Here is a 25,358-nt window from a genome sequence, read left to right as displayed (position 1 = left end):
GACTGTGTGCGTGCATGCATTAGCTGGAGGTTATGGTACCTCCTACTCACCTTTCACCAGGGGATGGTTGGTCCTGGCATTTACAGGGCTGTCACACTGCCAGCAGTCCCACCAGGCCTCCCTACAGTGGCAGGGTGCAGTTTTAGTGGTCATGCCCAGGACCTGGGGCCTCCTCCTTCCTCGTACCCCCATCCCAAAACTCCAAGTTCATCCTGGCAGGAGTAAGAGCTCTCCAGGGACATGTTCTTCCTCTGTTGGCTGGTGATGCAGTCAGTGCCCCTTCAAGCTGACAGCGGGGCATTATCTGGTTTTTGAAAAATGAAAAAAGGAAATAGGTGTGGACGGAGTGAGGAGGGTGGCACTCAGTCCATCTATACCTTGAGCTTGGGGAACCCCAGCAGCGGGAGGTTCATCTGCAGGAACACCAGCTGCTCCAGCATACCAGCATCCAAGCAGGTGCTGTGGGGTGTCACTACATCCCCAGGGATGCTCAACACCCTCTCACTCGGCACACTCGGCACTAGGCCAAGGGGTCACACACCAGTGGCTCCACATCCTTGGCAACATAGGCAGCCACCAAGGGGTGAGCACAACCTGTCTCATGCTGGGGTCTGGTGGCTCTGGACCCCACCATAGAAGGCATGCACCTGTGATGAAGATCAAGATTGGCTCGTGGATGGCATGCTAGCATGAGACAGTGTATCCCCCTGTTCCACGTCCCCCTGCCTCTGTGATTCTGCCTCCCTGAATTTCTTTACCAGCACCTCCATCCACTGATTCAGTGTTTAGCTGCCACATCCAGGGCCCTTCACCCTTGGGTCACACATGGCAGCCGGCACGTGGACCGTACTGGACTGCAAGGGATCAAGCAATTTCCTGATGCCCTCCTTCAGCCACCTCACCACTGCCTGCACATCTAGTGACAGTGGCTGGCCCCAGCCAGGGACTGTGATCCCTGGAAGCTCGCCATTTGACTCTGAATTTCCCTCACTATGGGGATCACCTGGCTAAGGAGGGAAGCAGCAGCACCGAGGCTCTTGGGGGCCTAAAGGAAGGGCTTGAGGACCACCGAGATCTGGGAGATGGTATCCCACAACGCTTTATTCAGGGGGCGGCCGATCTCAATTCCCGAGCAGGGCCATCTCATGGATGGCCTTCTGTTGCTCCACCAGCCCCTCAAGCATCAGGAATGTGGAGTTCTGCTGAATCTCCACATCTTGCATGATTTTGTGTTGCAGGATGTTCAGCTCTGTTTGTTTGTCCCACAGCATCTTGCCCAACTGGATGATCCAGTGGAGGTAGCTGACACCTTCCTGCATTTGGAAATGAGTTTGCTAGTGGTGCTGGCTAGTGCCATCACCAGCAGCCCTGTCCCCCTCCAAGGCATCCCTGACAACAAGGTGCAACTTGTGTGCCACAGTGGATGCCAACCAAGTTGGCATCACAGACCACCTTGCCCATATTGGCCCCATTCTTGGTGACCATGAACCCGCTGGTGAGCTCGACCTGCCCAGCAAGCCATGCCATCCGAGTAGGTAAGGTAACTAGTGGGGTGAAAATGCTAGATTTTAGGAAAGCTGATTTCAATGAACTCAGGCATTTAGTCAAGGACGCACTGCAGAGTAGGAGTTTTGAAGAGATGGGAGCCCAGGAAGGGTGGCTGTGCCTTAAGGAAATGATCCTTCGGGCACAGAGGGAGACGATCCCGATGTGGGGAAAAAGGGGGAAAGGGGCCAAGACGCTTCCCTGGCTGACCAGAGAAATCCAGAGCAGCCTACGGGCAAAAAGGGGGGCACATAAAAAGTGGAAATGGGGAGAGATTACTAAAGAGGTGTATACCTCCTCTGCTCGCGCTTGTAGGGAGGCAGTTAGACAGGCCAAAGCTACCATGGAGCTGAGGATGGCATCCAAAGTTAAGGATGACAAAACATTGTTTTTTAGATATATAGGGAGTAAAAGGAAGGACCAGGGTGGACTAGGACCTCTACTGAATGGGCAGAAGCAATTGGTGACGGACAGGGGGGACAAGGCTGAACTCCTCAACGAGTTCTTTGCCTCAGTGTTCCAAAGTGAGGGGCACGACAAGGCTCTCACTGGGGTTGTAGAGAGGCAGCAGCAAGGCGCCAGACTGCCAAGCATAGACCCTGAGATGGTGCAGAGGCGCTTGGAGGAACTGGATGCGTTTAAGTCGGCAGGCCCGGATGAGCTCCATCCGAGGGTACTGAAGGCACTGGCTGACGTCATTGCACAGCCACTGGTGGGAATATTTGAACAATCGTGGCACACAGGCCAGGTCCCAGAGGACTGGAAAAGGGCCAATGTGGTCCCCATTTTCAAGAAAGGGAGGAAGGAGGACCTGGGCAACTATAGGCCAGTCAGTCTCACCTCCATCCTTGGCAAAGTCTTTGAAAAAATTATCAAGGCTCACATTTGCGAGAGCCCGGCAGGGCAAATTATGCTGAGGGGAAACCAGCACGGGTTCGTAGCAGGCAGATCGTGCCTGACTAATCTAGTCTCTTTTTATGACCAGGTTACAAAACACCTGGATGCAGGAATAGGGGTGGATGCCGTATACTTAGACTTCAGGAAGGCCTTTGATACGGTATCCCACCCCATACTGGTGAACAAGTTAAGAGGCTGTGCCTCGGATGACTACACGGTCCGGTGGATGGCGAATTGGCTAGAGGGTCGCACCCAGAGAGTGGTGGTGGATGGGTCAGTATCCACCTGGAAGGGTGTGGGCAGTGGGGTCCCGCAGGGCTCGGTCCTTGGACCGATACTCTTCAATGTCTTCATCAGCAACTTGGACGAGGGAGTGAAGTGTACTCTGTCCAAGTTTGCAGATGACAAAAGCTGTGGGGAGAAGTGGACACGCCAGAGGGCAGGGAACAGCTGTGAGCACACCTGGACAGGTTGGACAAGTGGGCAGAAAACAACAGAATGCAGTTCAACAAGGAGAAATGCAAAGTGCTGCACCTAGGGAAGAAAAATGTCCAGCATACCTACTGCCTAGGAAATGACCTGCTGGGTGGCATGGAAGTGGAGAGGGATCTTGGAGTTGGCAGTGTGACGAAGCCATCAGAAAAGCCAATGGCACTTTATCGTGCATCAGCAGATCCATGACGAATAGGTCCAAGGAGGTGATACTTCCCCTCTATCGGGTGCTGGTCAGACCGCAGTTGGAGTACTGTGTGCAGTTCTGGGCGCTGCACTTCAAGAGGGCTGCGGATAACCTGGAGAGGGTCCAGAGAAGGGCCGCTCGTATGGTTAAGGGCCTGCAGACCAAGCCCTACAAGGGGAGACTGGGGCACCTGGAGCTCTTCAGCCTCCACAAGAGAAGGTTGAGAGACGACCTTGTGGCTGCATCCTTGGAGAAAATCTGAGTTTCCCAACTTACCCAGATCTGTCTCAGGATGTCTAAGGGCACATCTGGGTAAATGGGGAAAGTTGGGCTTAAGAATTGCTGCAAAACCGTTTTTCCCCAAATAAGTCTTTCACGGGGGCACAGAAGGGAATTGGTGAGGTTTTATTCACCAAGGCGCCCCCGGGGGTTACAAGAAATAATGGCCACAAGCTAGCAGAGAGCAGATTTAGACTGGACATTAGGAAGAACTTCTTCACAGTTCGAGTGGCCAAGGTCTGGAACGGGCTCCCAAGGGAGGTGGTGCTCTCCCCTTCCCTGGGGGTCTTCAAGAGGAGGTTAGATATGCATCTAGCTGGGGTCATCTAGACCCAGAACTCTTTCCTGCCTATGCAGGGGGTCGGACTCGATGATCTATTGACATCCCTTCCAACCTTAACATCTATGAATCTTTGAATCTATGAATCTATGAGGTGAGCTGTCTTTGGTGCCCGAACATCACAGGCTCCCACTGCGGGCTTTAAACTAGGCTCATCGGGGGGAGGGGAGTACGAGGGCAGGGGAAGCTGTGGACCACCAAACCATGTGGCACCCACAAGGACAGCCCAGCCTGAAGAAGGAGAACATTGGGAACCTGAAAGCCATGGGGAGGCCAGCACAACAGAACAGGTAAGGAACAAGAAGGTAAGAAACAATGGGCCCCATGGGACTGGGAGCGGGGGGGCAGCAAAGGCGCCAGTCGCAGGGCTCAAGTGCCTATATACTAATGCTAGGAGCATGGGGAACAAGCAGGATGAACTAGCGCTCCTGCTTGCACTAAACACCTATGACTTAGTGGGGCTAACAGAGACCTGGTGGGATTCATCCCATGACTGGGCGGTACATATTGAGGGCTATAGATTGTACAGAAAGGACAGGTCGGGGAAGAAAGGGGGGGAGGGGGGTTGCACTTTATGTCAGTGAGCAATATACATCAACCCTCATCAAGACAGAATCCGAGGCTGAGGAAGTAGAAGGATTGTGGGTTAGGCTACATGGGGGGCAAGGAGAAAGGGATTTGGTGGTAGGGGTCTGCTACAGACCCCCACACCAAGGGGAAGAAATAGATGCGGGGCTCCTGAGGCAACTCTCGGAGACCATAAAAGCTAAAGAGGCGGTAGTCATGGGGGACCTAAACTACCCGGACATCTGCTGGGAGACGCAGACAGCAAGGTCCCATCGCTCACGCAGGTTTCTAACTTGTGTACAGGACCTCCACCTGACACAGGAGGTGTATGGTCCCACTAGGGGGAATGCCATACTGGATCTGGTATTGGCAACGGGAGATGACATGATAGGGGACCTCCAAATCGGTAGCTATCTGGAAGACAGTGATCACCTTATGATAGAATTCAACATAAGACGGCAAGTGGGTAAGGTAACTAGTAGGGTGAAAGTGCTAGACTTTAGGAAAGCTGATCTCATTGCACTCAGGCGATTAGTCAAGGAAGCACTGCAGAGTAGGAGTTTTGATGGGATGGGTGCCCAAGAAGGGTGGCTGTGCCTAAAGGAAACGATCCTTTGGGCACAAAGCAAGACGATCCCCGAGCGAGGCAAAAGAGGGAAAGGGGCCAGGAGGCTTCCATGGCTGACCAGAGAAATCCAGGGTAGCCTAAGGGCCAAAAGGGGGGAGCGGATAAAAAGTGGAAACAGGGTGAGATCACTAAAGATGAATATACCTCCTCTGCTCGTGCTTGTAGGGAGGCAGTTAGACGGGCCAAAGCTACCATGGAGCTGAGGATGGCAACCCAAGTAAAGGACAACAAGAAATTGTTTTTTAGATACATAGGGAGTAAAAGGAAGGCCCAGGGAGGAATAGGACCCCTGCTAAATGGGCAGAAGCAATTGGTGACAGATAGAGGGGACAAGGCTGAACTCCTCAACGAGTTCTTTGCCTCAGTGTTCCTAAGCGAGGGGCACGACAAGTCTCTCACTGGGGTTGTAGAGAGGCAGCAGCAAGGCGCCAGACTTCCATGCGTAGATCCTGAGGTGGTGCAGAGTCATTTGGAAGAACTGGATGCCTTTAAATCAGCAGGCCCGGATGGGTTCCATCCCAGGGTGCTGAAGGCACTGGCCGACGTCATTGCAGAGCCACTGGCGGGAATATTCGAATGCTCGTGGCGCACAGGCCAGGTCCTGGAGGACTGGAAAAGGGCTAACGTGGTCCCCATTTTCAAAAAGGGGAGGAAGGAGGACCCGGGCAACTATAGGCCGGTCAGTCTCACCTCCATCCTTGGTAAAGTATTTGAAAAAATTATCAAGGCTCACATTTGTGAGAGCCCGGCAGGACAAATTATGCTGAGGGGAAACCAGCATGGGTTTGTGGCGGGCAGATCGTGCCTGACCAACCTAGTCTCTTTTTATGACCAGGTTACGAAACGCCTGGACACAGGGGGAGGGGTGGATGTCGTATACCTGGACTTCAGGAAGGCCTTCGATACGGTATCCCACCCCATACTGGTGAACAAATTAAGAGGCTGTGATGTGGATGACTGCACAGTCCAGTGGGTGGCGAATTGGCTAGAGGGTCGCACCCAAAGAGTCGTGGTAGATGGGTCGGTCTCGACCTGGAAGGGTGTGGGCAGTGGGGTCCCGCAGGGTTCGGTCCTTGGACCGATACTCTTTAATGTCTTCATCAGCGACTTGGACGTGGGAGTGAAATGTACTCTGTCCAAGTTTGCAGATGACACAAAGCTATGGGGAGAAGTGGACACGCCGGAGGGCAGGGAACAGCTGCAGGCAGACCTGGATAGGCTGGACAAGTGGGCAGAAAACAACAGGATGCAGTTCAACAAGGAGAAATGCAAAGTGCTGCACCTAGGGAGGAAAAATGTCCAGCACACCTACAGCCTAGGGAATGACCTGCTGGGTGGCACGGAGGTGGAAAGGGATCTTGGAGTCCTACTGGACTCCAAGTTGAACATGAGCCGGCAGTGTGACGAAGCCATCAGAAAAGCCAATGGCACTTTATCGTGCATCAGCAGATGCATGACAAATAGGTCCAGGGAGGTGATACTTCCCCTCTATAGGGCGTTGGTCAGACCGCAGTTGGAGTACTGCGTGCAATTCTGGGCGCCACACTTCAAGAAGGATGCGGATAACCTGGAGAGGGTACAGCGAAGGGCAACTCGTATGGTCAAGGGCTTGCAGACCAAGCCCTACGAGGAGAGACTAGAGAAACTGGACCTTTTCAGCATCCGCAAGAGAAGGTTGAGAGGCGACCTTGTGGCTGCCTATAAGTTCATCACGGGGGCACAGAAGGGAATTGGTGAGGATTTATTCACCAAGGCGCCCCCGGGGCTTACAAGAAACAATGGCCACAAGCTAGCAGAGAGCAGATTTAGACTGGACATTAGGAAGAACTTCTTCACAGTTCGAGTGGCCAAGGTCTGGAACGGGCTCCCAAGGGAGGTGGTGCTCTCCCCTACCCTGGGGGTCTTCAAGAGGAGGTTAGGCGAGTATCTAGCTGGGGTCATTTAGACCCAGCACTCTTTCCTGCTTATGCAGGGGGTCGGACTTGATGATCTATTGAGGTCCCTTCCGACCCTAACATCTATGAATCTATGAATCTATGCTCCGCTCAGCTCACACCAAGCACCTGACTCCCGTCCCAGCTGGGAGTGGCAGCAAGGCCTGGCTCCGTCGCAGCCCTGCTGGGCAGGTCGGAGCCGGCCAGGCATGGGGCGGGCACTTCCAACCCCAGAATCTCTCCAGCTGAGGCAGAGGTTGCAGTAAAAAATACTCATGTTGTCAGAGCGGGTCATGAAGTTGCTTTTTGAAGCACAACAAGAATACATAAACAGCAGCAGAGTGTTGCAGTGGAAGCATGCTGGGCCCATAACCCAGAGGTTGATGGATCGATGCCTTCTGCTGAATGGCTCTCCTTTTTTTTTGCTTTCTCCTCCTGACGTTGTGCTGTGCTTTTCCCTCCATCCTGAAGCTTTGCTCCCCATTTGATTCAGAGAGGAAGAAATGCTCCTGCTCCATCCTGGGCTCCCCACCGCTCTTCTCAATGTTTGCGATGAGGGGAGCAAAACATTGCAACCATGGACCATGGGCATCTGCCTCTTCCTTGGCATCTGGCCAGTCGGGGCTCCCGCCCCCGCTCTGGGAATCCCAGGGCAATGCAGGACACTGCTCCCTGCAAGGTGCCAGCCAGAGAGTTACCTGTCAGCTTCCCTGGTGTTGTCTGGCTTGGGCAAGACCTGAGCAGGAATGTCTTGCACTGCACTGCTTGTCTACTTTGAGCAATTTGGGACTTGGCCTGGGCTGAAAGGCACGGCTGAAAGGCTACATCTGCTGGAGCATGCAGGGAAGAGAAGCTAATATCGCCCCTGTCCTCTGCCAGTGCTTGGCCTGTTTGGGCATGGAGAGATGTTCGGAAGGCGCAGGGTGAAAAGGCTTCTGCAGCAGCCACTCCCCACCAGTCATGTAAGCAAACACGTTGGGGTGCAGGGATGAGTACCCAGAGCGCAGGTAAAAATCTCCACTTCTCTCGCCCACAGGTAGCATAGCTGTTTTTCTGGTGAATCACATTTCTCTTCTGTGCCAACCCCCGCAGTAGGGATTTCGAAGGCTGAGCGAGGAAGCAAAACTGGGAGAAGAAGATAAGCAGTGATGGCCAGGAATTGAACCCCGATCAATGGCTGGGATCAGCTGTGCTCACCACTTTAGCATCAACACAGGGTTACCAGACCAGGGTCATCCAGCTGGAGAAGAAGGGCTCCTCTGCACTGTGTGCATCTTCCCTCAAGCTGGCAGCAGCTCTAGGGATTTGTGGAGGACAAGACCTGGCCCTTGTGATCCCCTTGGAGCAGTCTCCCTCGCTGTATGGACCAGGGACACCCAGCAGTGGTCCAGAGACCCAATTCCCTTTCAAGTCGAGAAAAGCTTCAGTGTGCAGTCAGAGCTGCCCCTTCCCTGCACTTTCATGAGCAGCTGGAAGAGTGACACTGCAGGGTGCCAGGGAGCCTGCACACCACAGCCGGTGCCAGGGCGCTGTGGTGCTGCTGGGATATTTGGGACCAGGAAGGTGCCAGGATCAGTGCCCTCCTCTAGGGCAGTTCGACCAGGAAACTCCTGTGCTTGTCGGTCCCCAGCTGGAAAGGGCTGTGGTGGAGAGCAGAGAACAGCAGCGCTCCTGGTTACAGTGGGCAGTGTGAGGCGGTGCTTTCCTCTGGCAGCAGGTGGTTTAGCACTTCCTTTGCTGGGCAGAGGGAAGGGCAGAGGTGGGGCAGGGAGAGGAGGGTCTCTGCTGCCAGGCCCAGGCCAGGGGGCAGGAGGGGGCTCCAAATGCCAGGAGTGATTTCCCTCAAAAATCCCTCGTGTCATTCTGCTGGAGACCCCAGCAAAGGGTGGCCAGTCCTCAGCTGGTCCTTGCCGGCCCAGGGAGATCCAGCTCCTTCAACTGTCCCTGTGGGGGATGCAGAGCCTTGGTGGGGACAGCGGCAGCTGGTGCTGTGGGCAGAGATGGTGCAAGAGCAGGGCCTGGGGCACAGCCGTCGCAAAGCAGTGGCAAGAGCTGTCTGTCCACAACCCGAGGCAGGAGCATGTGCCAGGGCTGCATTTCCAACCGCAGAGTCCCTCCAACTTGGCACAGGCCGCAGTACTAAATATTTGTGTTGTCAGAGGGGATCGTGAAGATGCTATTTGAAGCATGATGACAAGTTTGGGACTCCCATAGCAGAGTGGTGCAGTGGGAGCATGCTAGGCCCATAACCCAGAGGTCGATGGATTGAAACCATCCTCTGCTAAATGCTTCCTCTTTTTTTTTGCTCTTTCTCCTCCTGAGGATGTGCTGTGCCTTTCCCTCAGTCCTGAAGCTTTGATCCTGGCTTGGCCACACAGTGGCACCAAAACCCAAGGGCGAGAAACTGGAAATAAATTCAGACACGGCCACGAGTACCTGGTGCAGCCACCCGCAGGGACCAGGGCACGGGCTCCACCGACCCCTTGGGCCCAAGGAGCTGCTGCGTGTCCAGGCTTGTGAAAGAGGGTTTCTAATGCAGGGACTGTGGCACCCTCGGGCACCTTGATTTCCTCAGAGAAAGTCTGAGTCTCTCCAAGGCAACGTTAGATCTGGAGGAAGTGTACGGAGCCTGCCAGAAAGAGCTACCGAGATAGGAGGGATCCTGGGCTTCCCACACAGACAAGCTGGCTGCTGGCTGGGAGTCTGATCCATCCTGCTTAGACTCTCAGGTTTTCCCACTCAGCAGTGGTTAATGCTTAATTCACTGGTGCAGGAGATATGCCCCACAGGCCAGATTCAGCCTGTGGAGCATCTTCCACCAAGCCTCCCTTTCTGCACCTTGGTATGCCAGACAGAAGAGTGGCAGTGGGTTCAAGGTGCTCTTGTTCGCTGTGGGTCCACTGGGAAGAGGTGCTAGGAGTGCGGACCCACCTGCCACTGCCACTGTCCCCAGCTGCTGCTTCCCTGCTCCCCTAAATGGAGCAGGGCAGGAGCAGGCTTGACCCTCTGCCACCTCTTGGTCAGCCACAGAAACCAGACAGCAGGAATCTCCATGCTACTTCCACCCTGTGCACACTGTGGGAGCGGAGTGAAGTACTGGCACGGAAAAGCAGGGGATGCTGAGCTGTGCTCAGAGAAGTCTAATTACTTCAGGGACTGAAAAATATCATAGGTTGATGCAATCGTGTCCTCCTGTACCTGGACCGTGTGGAAGGTGGCACTGGTGGCATCTCTTGCACCTGCTTCTCCAATTCCTAGAGCTTCCCCTGGCCTCACCTCACAAATCTGTAAGACAACTGAAACCAATGTATGCTCCAGGGGCAACTCAGCCTTACTTTTCTTGCACTGCTTTTCCCTTTGTAGGACATGTGCAGGAGGCAGCTTAAATGCATCATAGGGCAGAGAGCAAAGCGTTGGGAGGACACGAATGAAACATGCACACCAGGTTAGCACCAGAGTGACCCTGCACCACACTACACAGCGCAGCCCATTGAAGAGCAGCTTCTGTCAAGAGCTACTTGGCTTCAGTCTAGTTCTTCTCTGCTCCTCCCGATGGTGCAGCTACTCACTTGCCCTGCAGCCAGACGGACCTTTACCCCTTCCAGGTGTGAAAACATAACAAACACCTGAGCCCATCAGCTGGGGACACCAAACCTCATGTTTGGTGCTGGGGTGGTCACCCCTGTAGCTCCTGCCCAACCGGGGTCCTGGCCCTGGCCCCAACCCCAGCTCTGGCCCTGGCTGTGGAGAGCAGGGGTTTGGTGCAAGGTGGATTCTTCAGGCCTTGATGAGGATCTGTGCAGAAGCCTTGAGGCTTTCCCCTCCCCATAGCAGTCAGGGGCTGCAGAGACAGACACAGAATATGATCGGTGCCATATCCTGGGACACCTCTGCCTGTGCTTCTGAGGGTGGATTTTGTTCCCATTCTATAGTTGATGGGCTTAGTTTTTCACCAGATACCAGGGATTTCCTAGGACCACATAGAGTGGTATCATGCACCCCTAATCTCACACAGAAGCTTGCACACACACACCCAGTTTGGGTCTGGGACCCTGGGGGCGAGACTCTTCCACAAACATAGTATAACTGGGGCTGGCTTCTGTGGCAGAAAGGGAGGCATCTTTCCGCTCCTCTTCCAAATCAGCCTCTTTCCAAGGAAGAAATACAGGAACCTGGAGACTGTTGCAAGTGAGTTTTGGGACCTAGCGTCCTGGGAGAGCACTCTATTCCCAGCTCCCTAGGTTTCCTTTGGCCAAGGGGCTGGGGGTGAGGGGCAGTATGTGATGACATGGGCAGCAAAGCTAACCAAACTCTGGCATGAATGTGTCGATGCATCTTTAACAAAACCTGGGACGGCCTCCTCCCACTTCATTCAGCTGTGGTGAGTCCACAACTGGAGTACTGCACTCAGTTTTGGGCCTTCCAGTTCAGGAGGGTTGTGGATAAGCTCAAGAGAGTCCAAAGGAGAGCCACTCATATTATCGGTGATCAAGAGAGAAACCTTCTGAGGAGAGGCTGAGGGACATGGGACTTTTCAGCCTGGAGAAGAGAAGGCTTAGGGGAAACTTGGTGGCAGCCTGGAAGTACATAAGGGGAGTGCATCAGGACCTGGGAGAAGAGTTGTTCACCAGGGCCCCCTCAGGAATAACAAGGTCCAATGGTGACAAGGTCTTAAAAGGCTGATTTCGATTGAACATAAGGAGAAACTTTTTTATGGACTGAGTGTTCAGCGTCTGGAACAGACTCCCCCGATGTGGTGCAAGCACCGACTCTGCACTCATTTAAAAGGGGTTTAGATATTTGTTGCTGAGATCATTTGATTCCCACGGACTTGCTGTCTCTGGCAGGGAGGCTGACCTTGATGATCTTGCTCAGTCCCTTCAGGCCCCTAATGTCTATGAAATCTATAAGTACACACATGCACACAGATTGCAATTGCCCAGACCGTTCCTTCTTTTACAGATATAATTCATGTCCATTCTGCAGATTAGGGGCCCAAGACTAAATAAAAAAGGAGCACAACGAGGGCTTTAAGCGGGTTCCTGGTCGTCTCGTACTTAGGACTTACTGGTTTCACTGTCTCAGCCTGGGTTTGATTCCTGGTCAGAGACCACTTTTTTTCCTCCCCTGCCACCCTTCTGCTTTTCTGCTGGCAGTGGAGTGGCATGGAGTTTATAAACACAGCTACACAAGGGAGTCCTACCTACTGCCAACCACTCCTACAGCCCATGGGAGACAAGATCTGGGGAAACATTTCCCCTAATGCCCCACAGTTCCCTTATTCAGTTCTGCACTGGTGTTAGCTCTGGTTAGGGTGGGCTGGGGCAGGAGGGGGCAAAAATATTGGGTGGGTACAGCTGGAACTGGGAGGGAGAGGGAGACAAGTTTCTTACATGATTTCCAACTCGGAGAGTCTTTCCCAGGTCTGGACAAGGTGACATTTTCTGCATGACAGAAGATGGGGATCCCATACGTGTAAACTACAGCTCTGCTGCTTCCCACTGACAGCAACTTCCTCCAAATATGGATTGGGTCAAGTGCCATCCTGGCAGCTCCAAGCCTACCTCCCTCCCATGCCATGACAATGCAAGGGGTCTGGTACTGCAATGGGATGTAGGGAGGTGCTTGGACCTTTCTACAGGACTTTGGTCTTCCACCCAGGAAAATCCATGCCCTCATACACTCTCCAAGGACACTGGCTGAAGCTAATGCTCAGCCCCAGGAGCTCTGCAACTTGGTAACATCTGGACTTGTCTGGCAATGGGCACAAGTAGCAGCCTGGGGCTGTGGCATATCCACAGTGAGGCTAGCCCTTCCCCATTGCCCTTGCACCTGCCGGGCTTTTGGACACGTCCATAATGCTTTCCATTCCAGGGTCAGGGTTGCTTCCTTTCCAGGCAGTGGGAGTCATGCCTGAGCAGGGATCAGTGCTGGGAAGCGGTGAGTGGGATGGACAGATGCAGAGCTGTGGTCTGACTACCCAAAGGAGCGTCTCATTGGCTTGTTCCATGGGGAGAAGCATGTCAATCATACGGGTTGAGATGGACCCAAAGGGCTCCACCTCAGTCATGTGGTATGTCCTCAGCACTCTCCCCTCTGCTCTGTGAGGTATTTGGTCTGCCCCTACGCATGACTGGGAAAGTGCAGAGTAATCCACGTGGTGCCACTTTTCATTGCTTCTAGCTCTTTTCATGTTCCAGCAGAAATGGCATTAGCAAAAAAGGGTAGTGTCCCAAAGGAAATAGGCACAGAGCATGTCCAATGGAAGACCAAGGGCTTTGATTTCTGGGGAGACACCAGTCTCTGCCTTGCTGCTCTCACTGGCACATCAGCCCTAGCCACACAGGGGCAGCTCTCCCAAGAGTCTCCCAGCTCCAGCACCATTTCTCAGGTTGGCTTCTCTCCTGCGGGTGGATCCTCCTGGCTACAACCCAAACAGCATTGCTTGGCACATGACCAAGGTCCCGATTAGATGGGGACCAAAACGCTCTAATTTAAATCAAAGTGTTTTTTCAGTTTTGTGCCTCAAAGGAGGCAGCAGCTTCAGAATGGATAGCAGGGTCATTGCTCCTCCTGGCAGACTGCAAAAGAGCAAAGCTTCATGGTCATGCTGGGATAACCCCCGCCCAGGGATCCCTCTCACTGCAAGCAGCACCCCCAGCCTGCTTCCCAGCATCTGTGCACATCTGTGGAGCATACCAAGCCAGGGTAAGTTATGGCCGGATGCACTACTGCCACGGGGAACCAACAGTACAACAGAAACTGCCTCGGTTCCCAAATTAGGCACCCCAATGGCAGTTGCCTTTTGGGCAGTGTGTGGTCATGGGAGCTCATACTCAGTTGCTCATTTATCACTTCTCTGAAATCTTTTTTGACAGCCATTGCTTCCCAGCAAGCCAGACCGAGGTGATGAAGTTTTAGTGGCTTGAAGCTTCCTTCAGAACAGGCATATTCAGGTCAGATTATTCACCTGAGCCTACATTCCCAGACACCGACACTGCACCCATGTGTTGGCCTGTGCTCTTTACTCTTGCCTGCTTTGCTAGACTTTATGGCGTATGCAAATAGCATCCTTTATGAGCAGTGTTTCATTCCAAAGTCCTGAAAGCCCAGGTCAGTCCCTTTGAGGCTGACCATACTGGAAATGCACCTGCTCGGTGAAGTTGCCTCTCCTGCAGTTGAATTTGAGGTCTGTCATTTAACTCATTCATTACCCAGTGAATAGGTGTCATGCCTGTGACTTTGGACAGGTATTTCCTAGGCAAATCCACTAAGATACCCTCATTTTAGTTATTGCAGTTGAGGCCCGGATATGGTGAGATATCAATAAAAACTACAACAATAATAACTTGTGAATGTATAACCATAACACATACATATGAGGTGACTGTGAAACCACAGCTGTAGGTGGGATAAAGAGGACAAAGTCCACCACAGATTGCTGGTGCTGAAGGCTGCTGCAGGTGATGCTTCAGTAGCCCAAGGTTGGCACTAGATCATTACTGGGCCAGAGATTAAAACCACTTCTGATATGTGGCTCCTGGTCCTCCCTGTGCTCTGAATCCTGGTGCTTGTAGCCCAAAAGGGATTTGGAGAAGATGCAAGCCCAGCTCAAGGTGGAGTAGGCAAGGGAGAAGACTGAGTAGTTTTCACAACAGGTGAAGAAGAAGGTGGTGTGGGTCTGCTCAAGATCAGGCGTGCCGCACCCACTCCTGGAGAGCAGCATTCCCTTTACGCTGTGCAGCATGCATGGACGTGCAGGCGTGCTCATGCTCTGCTACCACGTGTGTCTGCAACACCGCTCACACCACACAGCTTAGAGGGAGCACTACTAGAAAGTAGTGCTTGTGTTGGATGTTGGTCACAGTTGAGTTGGGGCTTAGCTTTGCTTTTGGCAGAATTAAGAATGAAGATTTGGGGAACGAGTGGAGAAATCCTGGGGATATGGTATTACAAGGAATAAAGAAAGCTGCCAAAAAAAAGGCTTGACCGACAAGGATGGGATTCGAACCCATGCATGCAGAACACAATGGATTAGCAGTCCATCGCCTTAACCACTCGGCCACCTTGTCACAGAAAGAAGTTGCGTGGCACTGATTTTCCAAGGGTACAGAGTGTCCCAGTTCCAGGTAACTGTCTTTCACATAACACATGAAACATGGCAACTATGAAGCTTCCAGTTAAGGGCACTTTTATGGAAGGACAAGTAGTCCTACACCTCCCTCACCTCCAGTCTCCCTCCTTATCTCTGGGATACAGGTGAGGCTATATGGAGTTGGGGCAAGGCCAATGATTTGGAATGAAAAGGCTGAACTCCCCAAGCAGCAGTTTCTGCTTTATTTTGTAATAATAATAAAACAGCCCTTCTTCTGACTATAGCGAGTCTTCTGCCCTGTGCAGTCCCTTGTTCAGGTGACTTTCAGCCCTGTGGTGGGTGCATTCATGTTTCCTGGGAAGGTCAACACCTGGTGCAGGTTGTTCAAAGACCCCTTGGGAGGGGAAGTGAAGAGAGAGAATGAAAAGGAGACGTATGCAACTAGACCTGGAGACAGCGAGAAGGACTACAACAGGACCAGGACACTGGCTCCACCTAATGCTCAGCACGTCGGATCTTTGCAACTCAATAACCTCTGGACTTGTCTAGCAAGGGGCACGAGGGCAGGCAGGGGATGCAGCATATGCACAGTGACGGCAGCCCTGCCCTGTTGCCCTTGGGGTGGGCCAAAAGTGGGTGCTCCTGCACTAAGGCACCAACCTTACTGCACCCAACTGACTTGCAGGCTCCGAGTGACTCTCTGGGGGTGCCTCACATCTGGCCGACACCCTTCCTGGAGCACACCCACTAGCCTGGGGGTAATGTTGCCAGCACCCAGGCTCTGAACTGATCATAGCTTTGTGCCTCCTGGGAAACACAGGCCTAGTAGCTCTTGAAGGTACTCGACCCACTTCAAGAACTTGGGGATCTTCCCTCAGTCTTAAGCACAAATAGTGTTCCCCCTTAGTCAGCCGAAGCAAGGGGACCCAATGCATAATCTGCCCCTCTCCCAAGAAGTCTCCCACACTAGGTACAAAGGAGAACTTTATTGGCTACAAGGAGAAGGTTTGGCATAGGGTAGAGGGTAGAGCAATATCTGATAAATCCCACAGAGCAAGTCCCTCCACACTGAGTGCTTCAGGGTCACACTCAAGAAACCTTCCAGGCTGGAAGCTTCCCCGGACCCTGCAGGTGACCCCACACTGGTATATCTCCCCATCCTCACCCAGTTTCATCTTCACAGCCCTTAGCAGGGAAGCCCTCCCATGTCAGGGCTCCTGAGCATGTTCCCATCAGGGGCCTCAAGAGTCCACCCTGCCCTGAGGCCCCCCAGTGCCCAGTGAAGCGCGGCAGTGGGGGCAACTCCATAGGAGCCCTGGGCTCCTCCCGGGCTGCGGTCGGCTCTGGATGCCTGCTGCGTGGGGTGCGATTACAAGTGAGATGTGGGGAGAACAGCGGTGCTCCCAGGTGGGGTGGGCAGGCAAGAGGTGGGGCTGTCCCAAAGCAGGAGGTTTAGCAGTGGACACACCTCCTTTGATGGGCAGACGGAAGGGCAGAGCTGAGGCGGGGAGCAGAGGGGTCTCTGCTTCTGGGTCCCAGTCAGTGGGCCGTCGGGGCAACTAATGCTGTGAGGGCTTTCCCTCAAAAATACCTCATGGCATTGTCCTGGGAGACCCTCACTAAAGGGCCACCATCCTCAGCTCATCCTTGCAGCCCTGGGGAGATCCGGCTCCTGCAATTTCCTGTGGGGGATGAAGAGCCTGGGCGGGGATGGCTGCAGCTGGTGCTGTGGGCACAGATACCACAAGAGAAGGGTTTGGGGCAGCACTGTCCAAGACCAGTGGCAAGAGTTGTCTGTCCCAAACCCCAGGAAGAAGCATGTGCCAGCGCTGCATTTCCAACCCCAGAGTCCGCAGTACAAAACTCTTGTGTTGTCAGAGGTGACAGAGATCTGTCTTGAAGCTTTGCTCCTAGTTTGGCCACATGGCAGTGCCAAAACCCACGGGCAAGAAACCAGCTACAAACCCCAGACGTGGCCATGACTACCTGGTGCTGCCATCCAAACGGACCCTAACGTGGGCTTCCACCGACCCCCTTGGACCAAAGGAGAAGCTGTGTGTCTGGGCTTGTAAAAGAGGGCTTCTCAAGCAGGGACTTTGGCACCCCGGGGCACCTTGAGATCCTCAGAGAAAGCCTGAGTCTCTCCAAGGCAATGTTAGATCTGGAGAGTCTGAGGAGCCTTCCAGGAAGAGCCACAGAGGTAGGAGGGATCCCAGGCTATGCACAGAGACTAGCCTGCTTCTGGCTGGGAGTTGGACCATCCTACTTAGACACTTGGGATTTCCCACTGAGCTATGGCCTTCGTGGACCCTGCCTACAGACAAAAGCCTCCTGCCCCTGGGAAGTGGCAGTACACTGCTATGGGAACAAGACATCCAAGGTGAAGAAAAGCAAAATGGTGCTCACCTTCCCACCAAGTAGGCAAGTAAGAGTAGGGCTGCTTGACTGCAAGTGCAGCTTCCTTTTGCCTGGGAAGCATGTGTGCTTGTGCATGTTCCACATGTGGGTTGTGAGGCAGCAGGTCCAGTGGAGCGGGGAATGGGCCTGTGGTGTGTCAGCCACTGCTTTCAGATTTGCAAGCAGCAGCATGCTGTAACCCCACCAAGAGACTGGGGCTCTTTGGGCCCAAATATTCTCTGCCCCTTGTGGAAGTGATGAGAGAATCATGTTGTGAGATGGATGTGTGATTCAGGTGTGCCATCGGGAAACCTTTGCCTTGCCACCACATGCCTGAACGGACCAGGCATGTACCTAGGGCTCAGAAGAGCAATGGCTGGGCTCCCTTCTTGGTCACACCTGTCCTGTGTTTAGGGTTGACTACAATATTAATATATCCTAGTTGGCTTGCCTCTTCCCCACCTCTTGGTCAGCCACAGAAACCATCAGAAGGAAGCTCCATGCTTCTTCCATCCTGAGGCAAGTCCTGTTGGAGAGTGCGGGAGAAGAGGGCAGTACTGGCACCAAAGAGAAGGGGATGGTGAGCTGTACTTAGAGCAGTCTAATTGCTCCAGGGACTACAAAATATCATAGGAGCACAAGAAATGCCACCTTGAGTCAGAACAGGGGCTGCCCCAGCCATGAGGCTGTCTGGACACTTGCAGGCAGACAGGTGGGAAAATACTGGAAAGGGACAGGATATTTGCAGGTGAATTTCACGTCCGCTGTCCTCTGTCATACCTTCTCTGGCATGTCAAACCCTCATGCTCACTAGGTTAGCCACCTAAGTGTAGCATTCAGCAGTGTACATTAGTAGTATAACATCTTCAGAGTGATCATGAGTGTGACTGTGACTCTGTGTGTGTGTGTGTGTGTGTGTGTGTGTGTGTCTGTGTGTGCATGAGAACACTTCTGAATATTATAATCAATAAACACGGCATCTTGATTTATCCCCCTCAGAAACCTTTACTCATCTCCTGAGCTAACTAGTTGTTTGTGCAACACAGAGGAAGCCACATGTGATGCCAGCCACATCACTCCTTTGTGCCTTACATGCATTAGTCCAAAGGGCAGCTGGGCTTGGATGAAATTTCCTTATTTAGCTGCCTACAGCAGAGTTTAAAATCATCTGGCACCTTGGGTACTATTGTTCAGGTTGCATCCAGAGCACGGGACTACGTCATTTGGCCCACAGGGGTGGAAATTTGATGGCAGCAGCACAAATTGTTTTGGCTTCCACAGTGATGGCATCTAATTCAACCACCATGTGCCTCCATGTCATATTTCTGGCCCAACAGGGAGGCCCTTGGGCTAGATGATATGGCTCCTCAGTCTCGAACCACCCAGTAGGCTCTATGTTTGGCAGCCCTGACCTCCAGGATTAATTTGTGATTTGAATTTTTGAGTTAACAACTTGGTCTTAACTGTGACTTTGACTTGGTGATAGCATTGCTCTGTTGTTAATAAGCTTGAGGAAATGATGGAGCTAATTTATTATAAGCCACTATAAAGTGAGAATTTGCCTGCTTGTCCCTTGTAATATCATGCAAGGCTGGCTTTAAAAAAGTGTTTGAAATAGCACCCATCATGCGTGGGAAGAGAGATGCTAAAAAAGGGGTGATGGGGCAGGTTATCTGTTAATTACACAATCATTATCTGCCCAGTTATTTGTATTATTATACGCTCAGGGTCTCCTGGCCACCACGCTGCTCCCCTGCTCTCTCCTGCCCTGCAAGGCCACCAAGCCATTCTCTTTCACAGGCCCATGAAGGCTACAGGCCTTGAACCTGGATCAAATGTGGCAGGACAGAGCTGATATGCACCCCACAGAAGAGAGTTGGACACGCAGAGCTCAGTGCCAGCCTTGCCTGTGGCCTCAGGGGAAAGGTCTATGCCCCGACCCTGCACACAAGGGGCAGCCTGAAGAGGAGGTGAGCTGCCTTTGGTGCCCCAATGCCACAGACTCCCTCTGCCCAGCTCAGCTCACATGTGGCACCTGCTTCCCATCTTGGCTGGGAGGGGGCAGCAAGACATGGCTTCATCGCTGCCTACTGGGCAGGTCGGAGCTGCCTGGGCAGGAGTCAGGCACAGGCTGTGAGGGGTTCTGGGGGGAGAGAGGCCAGGAAGGTAGGAGTCAGCATGGAGCAACCGTGGGACCACAGCCGGAGATTGTGCATGGACGTGTGCATTGGAGGGATCTGAGCTTGTGCTGGGCTGGGAGCAGCCGGTGTCTGCCCCAGGAGAGAAGAAGCAGCTAAAGAAACAACTCGGTTCTGCTCCTCGCTGCCCATCCTTCACCTCCTGCAGCCTCCATCTGCACTGGATCATGGCCCGGGCCCAGCAGCATGGACCTGGACTCTGCAGTCGAGTCTGTTCCTTCCACATTCAGCACTTTGCGGTCGCACCAAGAAACCTCCCATACTGGAAGCTTCCCCAGCATCTGCAGGTGTCCCCATGTTGGGACATCTGGTCATTGCCCAGCTTCATCTTTACAGCCCAAAGTGAAGCAAGACCTCCTGCCTCAGGGCTCCTGAGCACGTTCTCACACAGGGCCTGAAGAGTCCACCCTGCCCAAGTCCCCACATTTCACAGTGCGAAGCAGCGGTGGGGGCAGCTCCACAGGAGCCCTGGGCTCCAACTGGGATGGGGTCCCCCCTGGTTGCCTGCTGTGTGGGGAGAGACCACGACAGTGTCATGGGGAAGAGCAGTGGCACTCCCTGCTGGGGCGGGCAGGCAGGAGGTGGCGCTGTCCCACGGCAGCAGGAGGTTTAGCAGCAGAGATACCTGCTGTGCTGGGCGGAGGGAAGGGCAGAGATGAGGTGGGGACCAGAAGGTTCTTTGCTGCTGTGTCTGGGTCAGCGGGTGGTCAGGCAACTAATGCCATGAGGGCTTTCCTTCAAAAATCCCTCATGGCATCATGTTTGGAGACAACCGTGAAAGGGCAGCTAGTCCTCAGCTTGTCCTTGCAGCCCAAGGGAAATCCAGCTCCTGCCACTGTCCCTGTGGGGAATGGAGAGCCTGGGCGAGTATGGCTGCAACTGGTGCTGTGGGCACAGATACCACAAGAGCAGGGTCTGGGGCACCGCCATCCCAGACCAGGGGCAGGTCATTGTTCCATGGACAGCAGCATGTCAGTGATGGGGGTCAAGGTGGAGCCCAAAGGGGGACCGGTGTCTCTAGTGTTTTCCTAAGGAAAGATGGACCCGTGGGGACCTGACAACTAAAACACCCATGAGGATTACAGTCCATGTCTCTGCTCAGCCCTCCCCACCTCAAGAAATGGCAGCAGGAGGCAAAGAGGCAATGGAAGAAGCACACCTGGAGCACAAGAAAGGCCGTGTTCGGTGAGGGGCCGCCCTATCCATGAGGCTGTCTGGTCACTGGTGTCATGACTGAGTCCTTGAAAGAGTTAAGTGCGCACAGCACAATACACTATGCGAACAACTAGCTCCACCCCGAGTTGCCTCCAAATATGGGGAGCGATTACGTCACCATCCAGGACGCTATTTGGTGCACTGTAATTGGTTGAGCCTTACTATAAAAGATTATATGATTTCCGCCCAAGGCGGAGATCTCTGAGGAGAGATCCGTGCACACGTGTCGGAGATCTCTGAGAATACCTCTGAGACTATTGGTGGCTTGATCACCCTCCAATATCTCCCCGTTGTCGTCTTTCCTGACGTACCCTGCACCTTGCTAGCTTGTTGCATCTACAATTTTTCGACTCGTCACGTTACATCCCGCTATCTAAGTTACCTGTTATCCGTTACATCATTCGTTACCTGTCATCTGTTACCTATACCTGTAACCAAGCAATCGTTCACCACCTATGCCAGTGTCATCGGAGGCATAAGTAAAATCTTTTTTGCAACCGATACGCTGTCCCGCCTCTCCATCCACTCGCCTGCCTGGACGATTTAATTTTATTAGCTAAACCTCTTTCTGAAATCCGCTGGACCGATTTTCAGGACATGGCGTCACGAACAAGACCCAAAGGCAATGTGGTGGAGAAGGATTTAATTAAGTGCTGCCCCTGGCGCACCGGGAGGCACCGCGGGGACCATGCGGAGGAGCTCTGGGCGCATATCGCCTATCATCGGGCGGTTGGAGGGGAAGGAGAGAACCTCCTTGAAGGCTATTTCTCTGTAAGGGGAGAGGAACCGATCGTTAAGGAGTGGAAAGTAAGCATGTACCGAGGCGTTCGGTTGCGTTATGGCCAGCGAACGGGTCCACTTCAGACCGGTGGACGCGGTATTGTCCCTATCCCTAGTGGGATGAAGATGAAGGGAGCAGAAAAACCAACTCCCGCCCAGGAATTTGCCCGGTGCATGCGGTACCTGAGGGAAGGAGGGGATCCCACCCCACCGGGCCAGTTCAATTGTCCAGCACTTGTGCCCGGCTCGAGGGGGCACGAGCTCCTCAGCCAGCTACGGGAGGAGCTGGAGACAGAGGGTCGTCACACAGCAAAGTGGTCCGGGATTAAGTGGAATAAAGGAAAAATGATTAATGTGTTATTTTGGGCGGTGGCGGGTCTCTTAAGGGAAAACACAAATTTAAAAATGCTATTGCAGACAATGAGCGTGGAGTCAGTGGAGCAGGCGGCGGGGGCTCCGAGCCGCAGCTAAAAAATGGCGCTGGTGAAACTGAAAAAGGGTGAAAAAAAGAGAAAGAGCGCGAACAAGTGGCTCTGCCCCGGGGGGATGGTTGGCCGTGTCACCAACTTCGGCCCCGCTCCCCGGAGTGGTGCCAAAAGATGGTACGTTCCCTGGAGTAACACCAAGAGATGGTACGTCCCCTGGAGTGGTCCTTGAAAAGGAAATGCCAGTTCAAGGACAGCTTCATTAGAGAGGCGGGGATCATAGTCCGGCGGATGAATTGAACTGATGAAAATAATAGACCCAGCTTATTTACAATGCTGTAAATGCTATCAATTGTTAATAGCTGACGGGAACGCTGGAAAGGTGGAAACAAACCTGGGCTCCCATGTCTCTGATCTAGAACAGCGTGAATTGTTTCTGAGCTGTTTGGAGCCAGGCTAAACTCCTGCTGCTTGGTCTGAGAGAAAAGAGGCGAGATGGGTCCCAGCCCACAAACAGGCCTCTGAGATAAAATGCCAAATCCTTCAGGGAAAACCATAGTCATTTGTTATTTAACTCAGGGCCACTTTGCAGAGGAGTGCCTCAGAGAGTGCAGGGTGGGGGTGAAAGGTCTTAGTTCCCACGTAATGACTACAAAACGGGGTGCCAGGAGCTGCTATCCCCTGTGCCCCGGGGTTGGTCACTGCTGAGGTTGTGTATTCTCAAGTCAACCCAGTCTATAAAAACCTACAGGTCTGAGGGATATGGCTCCTTTCTTAACATCCTGTGTCAGCCCAGCCTCTGGCTCAGCCAACATGGGCTTTTACCCATTCTTTGCAGCACTCAGACATCTAAATTCAATCCTATTCCAGCCTGCTTAAAGCCCTATAAAGCCCTCACTACGTCAGTGTTACTCATCTTGGCCTGTCGACTAAATGATGATAAAGCAGCGAGGAGGAGGAGGAGGAGGAAAACCGACCCCTCTCTGCTGCTGTTGGCGTAGGACAGGGTGGCGTATGTGGAACAGAAACCTAAACTCGCAGAGATGCCTAGCAGGGAGTGCAGGATCTGGCCCAGTGTCTCTCCCTCAGCTGTGTTTGTACAGGGCCTGACACAGGCTGCTTTGTGATGCATCCCCTCTATGCCATCACCGCACCATGGAGACCAGTGGGGAAAAGCAGAGCAAAGGTTTTTTTCTGGTCACTCTCTGGGTTGACCTGGAGGGAGCCATAGTGACTCTCGAGAGAGTTAGCGGATTGTAACGTTTTATTCTAGTAGCCGTTAGAACTTTTCTCAAGTGTTCAATTATTTGTATTAGTCGTGATTAGTATTCACAGTAATACTAGCGATATTGGCTGCGGGGACATGGAGGGAAGGAGACGCTCACAGCCTGTGCGGGTAAGTGGCCTGCTGGCTGTTCTTGTTCACTTCTGCTCTTCTTGGTTGCCAGTTCCTGACAACTGGTTCTCTTCCTCTTCGATGGAGGGTTTTTTCTAGTGAGAGATTGCCATGTTCCCACCTCTCATGCACTTTCTGTCCCTTACAGCCTAGTGCAGTACAGTTGATGGAGGCTCTTTTGCCTGCTTTTCTCCTTATTCTTGTCCATTTCTGGCCCCAGCTGCTTCTCCTACTTCTTGGCCCATCTAGCGTAGCTGCATCCTGCAGCCAGGATCAGTGCAGCCTGGTGCAACCTGACCGTTTTTTCCGGGTCTAGGTCTCTCTCTTCCTGCAGCCTGTTCTCTAGCTGGGGGACTTGCACTGGAATCACGCTCTGATCTGCACTGTGGCAATCTGCCCAGCTAGAATAAGAACACGCCTGGCTTGGAGAGGAGTAACTGGCCATTTTGCCGCCCTTGCTGCCTGGGCCCCAGGATGACTTCTGCTAAACAGCTGCTGTCCGTGTTCAGCTCCCCCAGGTGGAGGCAAGCCGCACGGCCGGACACGGCACACCAACGCCAGCACCTGCCCGGCCCAACACAAGCTGGAAAGCCCCGAGGGCCTCGGTCCCTCCAGAGCAGGACATGTTTGGAGGGCTTGGGAGCAGACAGCAGGTGAGTGGCTGTGAGGCGCTGGCAGAGATGCATCTGTTGCCATCAGCTCTCCTATCTGGGCAGGTTGTGGTCCCTGTCCTGCACTCCCCTATGCCCTGAGCTGGCTGAATAGCCTGAAATGCCTGCACCAAAAGGCAGAACAGTCCATGAACACCCAGGTGCCCCAAGAGGCCAAGCTGAGACTCCTCCGTTTGCAGCATCTGGGCACCTCCCAGCACTTGAGCCTGCTGGGGGCGGGGGCGGGTATTGCCTATAATTTAGAGATGGGGAAACTGAGGCAAAGCTGTGGGGAGGACGTGCCAAGTCCACCCAGGGAGTGAATGGCAGAAGCAGGAATGAAGCCTGGCAGTTTTGCCCCCAGGCATGTGATGGGAGAAGGAGACGCATGTCACCTTGATCTAGTGCCTAGGATCTAATGGTGCCCCAGGTCTCCCCTTGTGCGAGGCTGCATTCAGGAGGGCCTGGCGAGAGCCCCTCTGGGCAGCACAGGACAGAGCCTGACGTGCCTGCCAGGTTCCCGGGAGACAGGGGGCTTCTGCAGATGATGTGGAGGACGGCAGGGGCTCCCCAGCACCTCGGGATCCCCCAGGGGATGATGAGGCTCCCTCCATTCAGCTGCCATGTCACTGTGCTCAGGGCACTACAATGTGTTCCTTTGCAGGGTATCACTGATTTTGCTCAATACGAGAAACGCTGCAACCAGTATAAAGAGCTCCTCCGAAGCAGTCGTGCCCTGACCAAAGAGCTGGAGGAGCAGGAGACTGAGTTGCTGCGGCAGAAGCCCAGCAGGGATGTTTTACATCAGCTGCAAGATATCATGAGGATGGTAGGACCATGGCCCACCGTCCCTCCCACCCCCCGCCCTCCTGTGGGGTGGGTGGGTCTGAAGGCCTGCTGAGGGGAGGGGTGTGGAGCTGCTGGCCTGGACGGGTGTTACTGTGGGTGTGAGGCCGTGTGTCTGTCTGGTGGGTTTTGTACACGTGTGAGTATGTGGATGGGAACGTGGTCTCAACATGCACCCAGGGATGAGTGTGAGTGCAGGTGTGTCTGTCGGGCAGTGTGTGCACTGGTGACAAGTGCATGTACGTGCATGTGGTGTGGACAGGGATTGTGTGTGTGAACCTGTGGGGGTGGCTGGTGTGTGTACATGCACACATGCTCTGGGGACTGGCCTGTGGGGATTTCTGAATCAGGGGTGATGTGGTGCAGCCATGAGGCCTTGTCCCAGGCAGCTGCTTGCTGCTCCCTGTCCTGACACTTCCTTTGCTCTCTCCTGCATCCCACAGAAGTTGCATCTGGTCAGAGAGATACAAAATTATCAGCGAGGAAT

At 53.5% G+C, this 25,358-nt stretch overlaps 1 protein-coding gene and 1 non-coding gene across 5 annotated transcripts in view; both read right to left on the bottom strand.

Moving 5' to 3' along the window:
* Positions 1–25,358, bottom strand: part of LOC102576097 (butyrophilin subfamily 1 member A1-like) — a 75,157-nt gene that overhangs the window by 36,615 nt on the left and 13,184 nt on the right. The gene's annotated exons all lie outside the window — the stretch shown is intronic.
* On the bottom strand, positions 14,860–14,941 carry TRNAS-GCU (transfer RNA serine (anticodon GCU)). Its single transcript has one exon. It is a non-coding gene; the product is annotated as a tRNA-Ser (tRNA).

The sequence above is a fragment of the Alligator mississippiensis genome, chromosome 11, assembly GCF_030867095.1.
Source record: "Alligator mississippiensis isolate rAllMis1 chromosome 11, rAllMis1, whole genome shotgun sequence".
Lineage (NCBI taxonomy): Eukaryota > Metazoa > Chordata > Crocodylia > Alligatoridae > Alligator > Alligator mississippiensis.
Note: the sequence above shows the minus strand (reverse complement) of the source record. Positions and strands in the feature narration are given on the sequence as shown.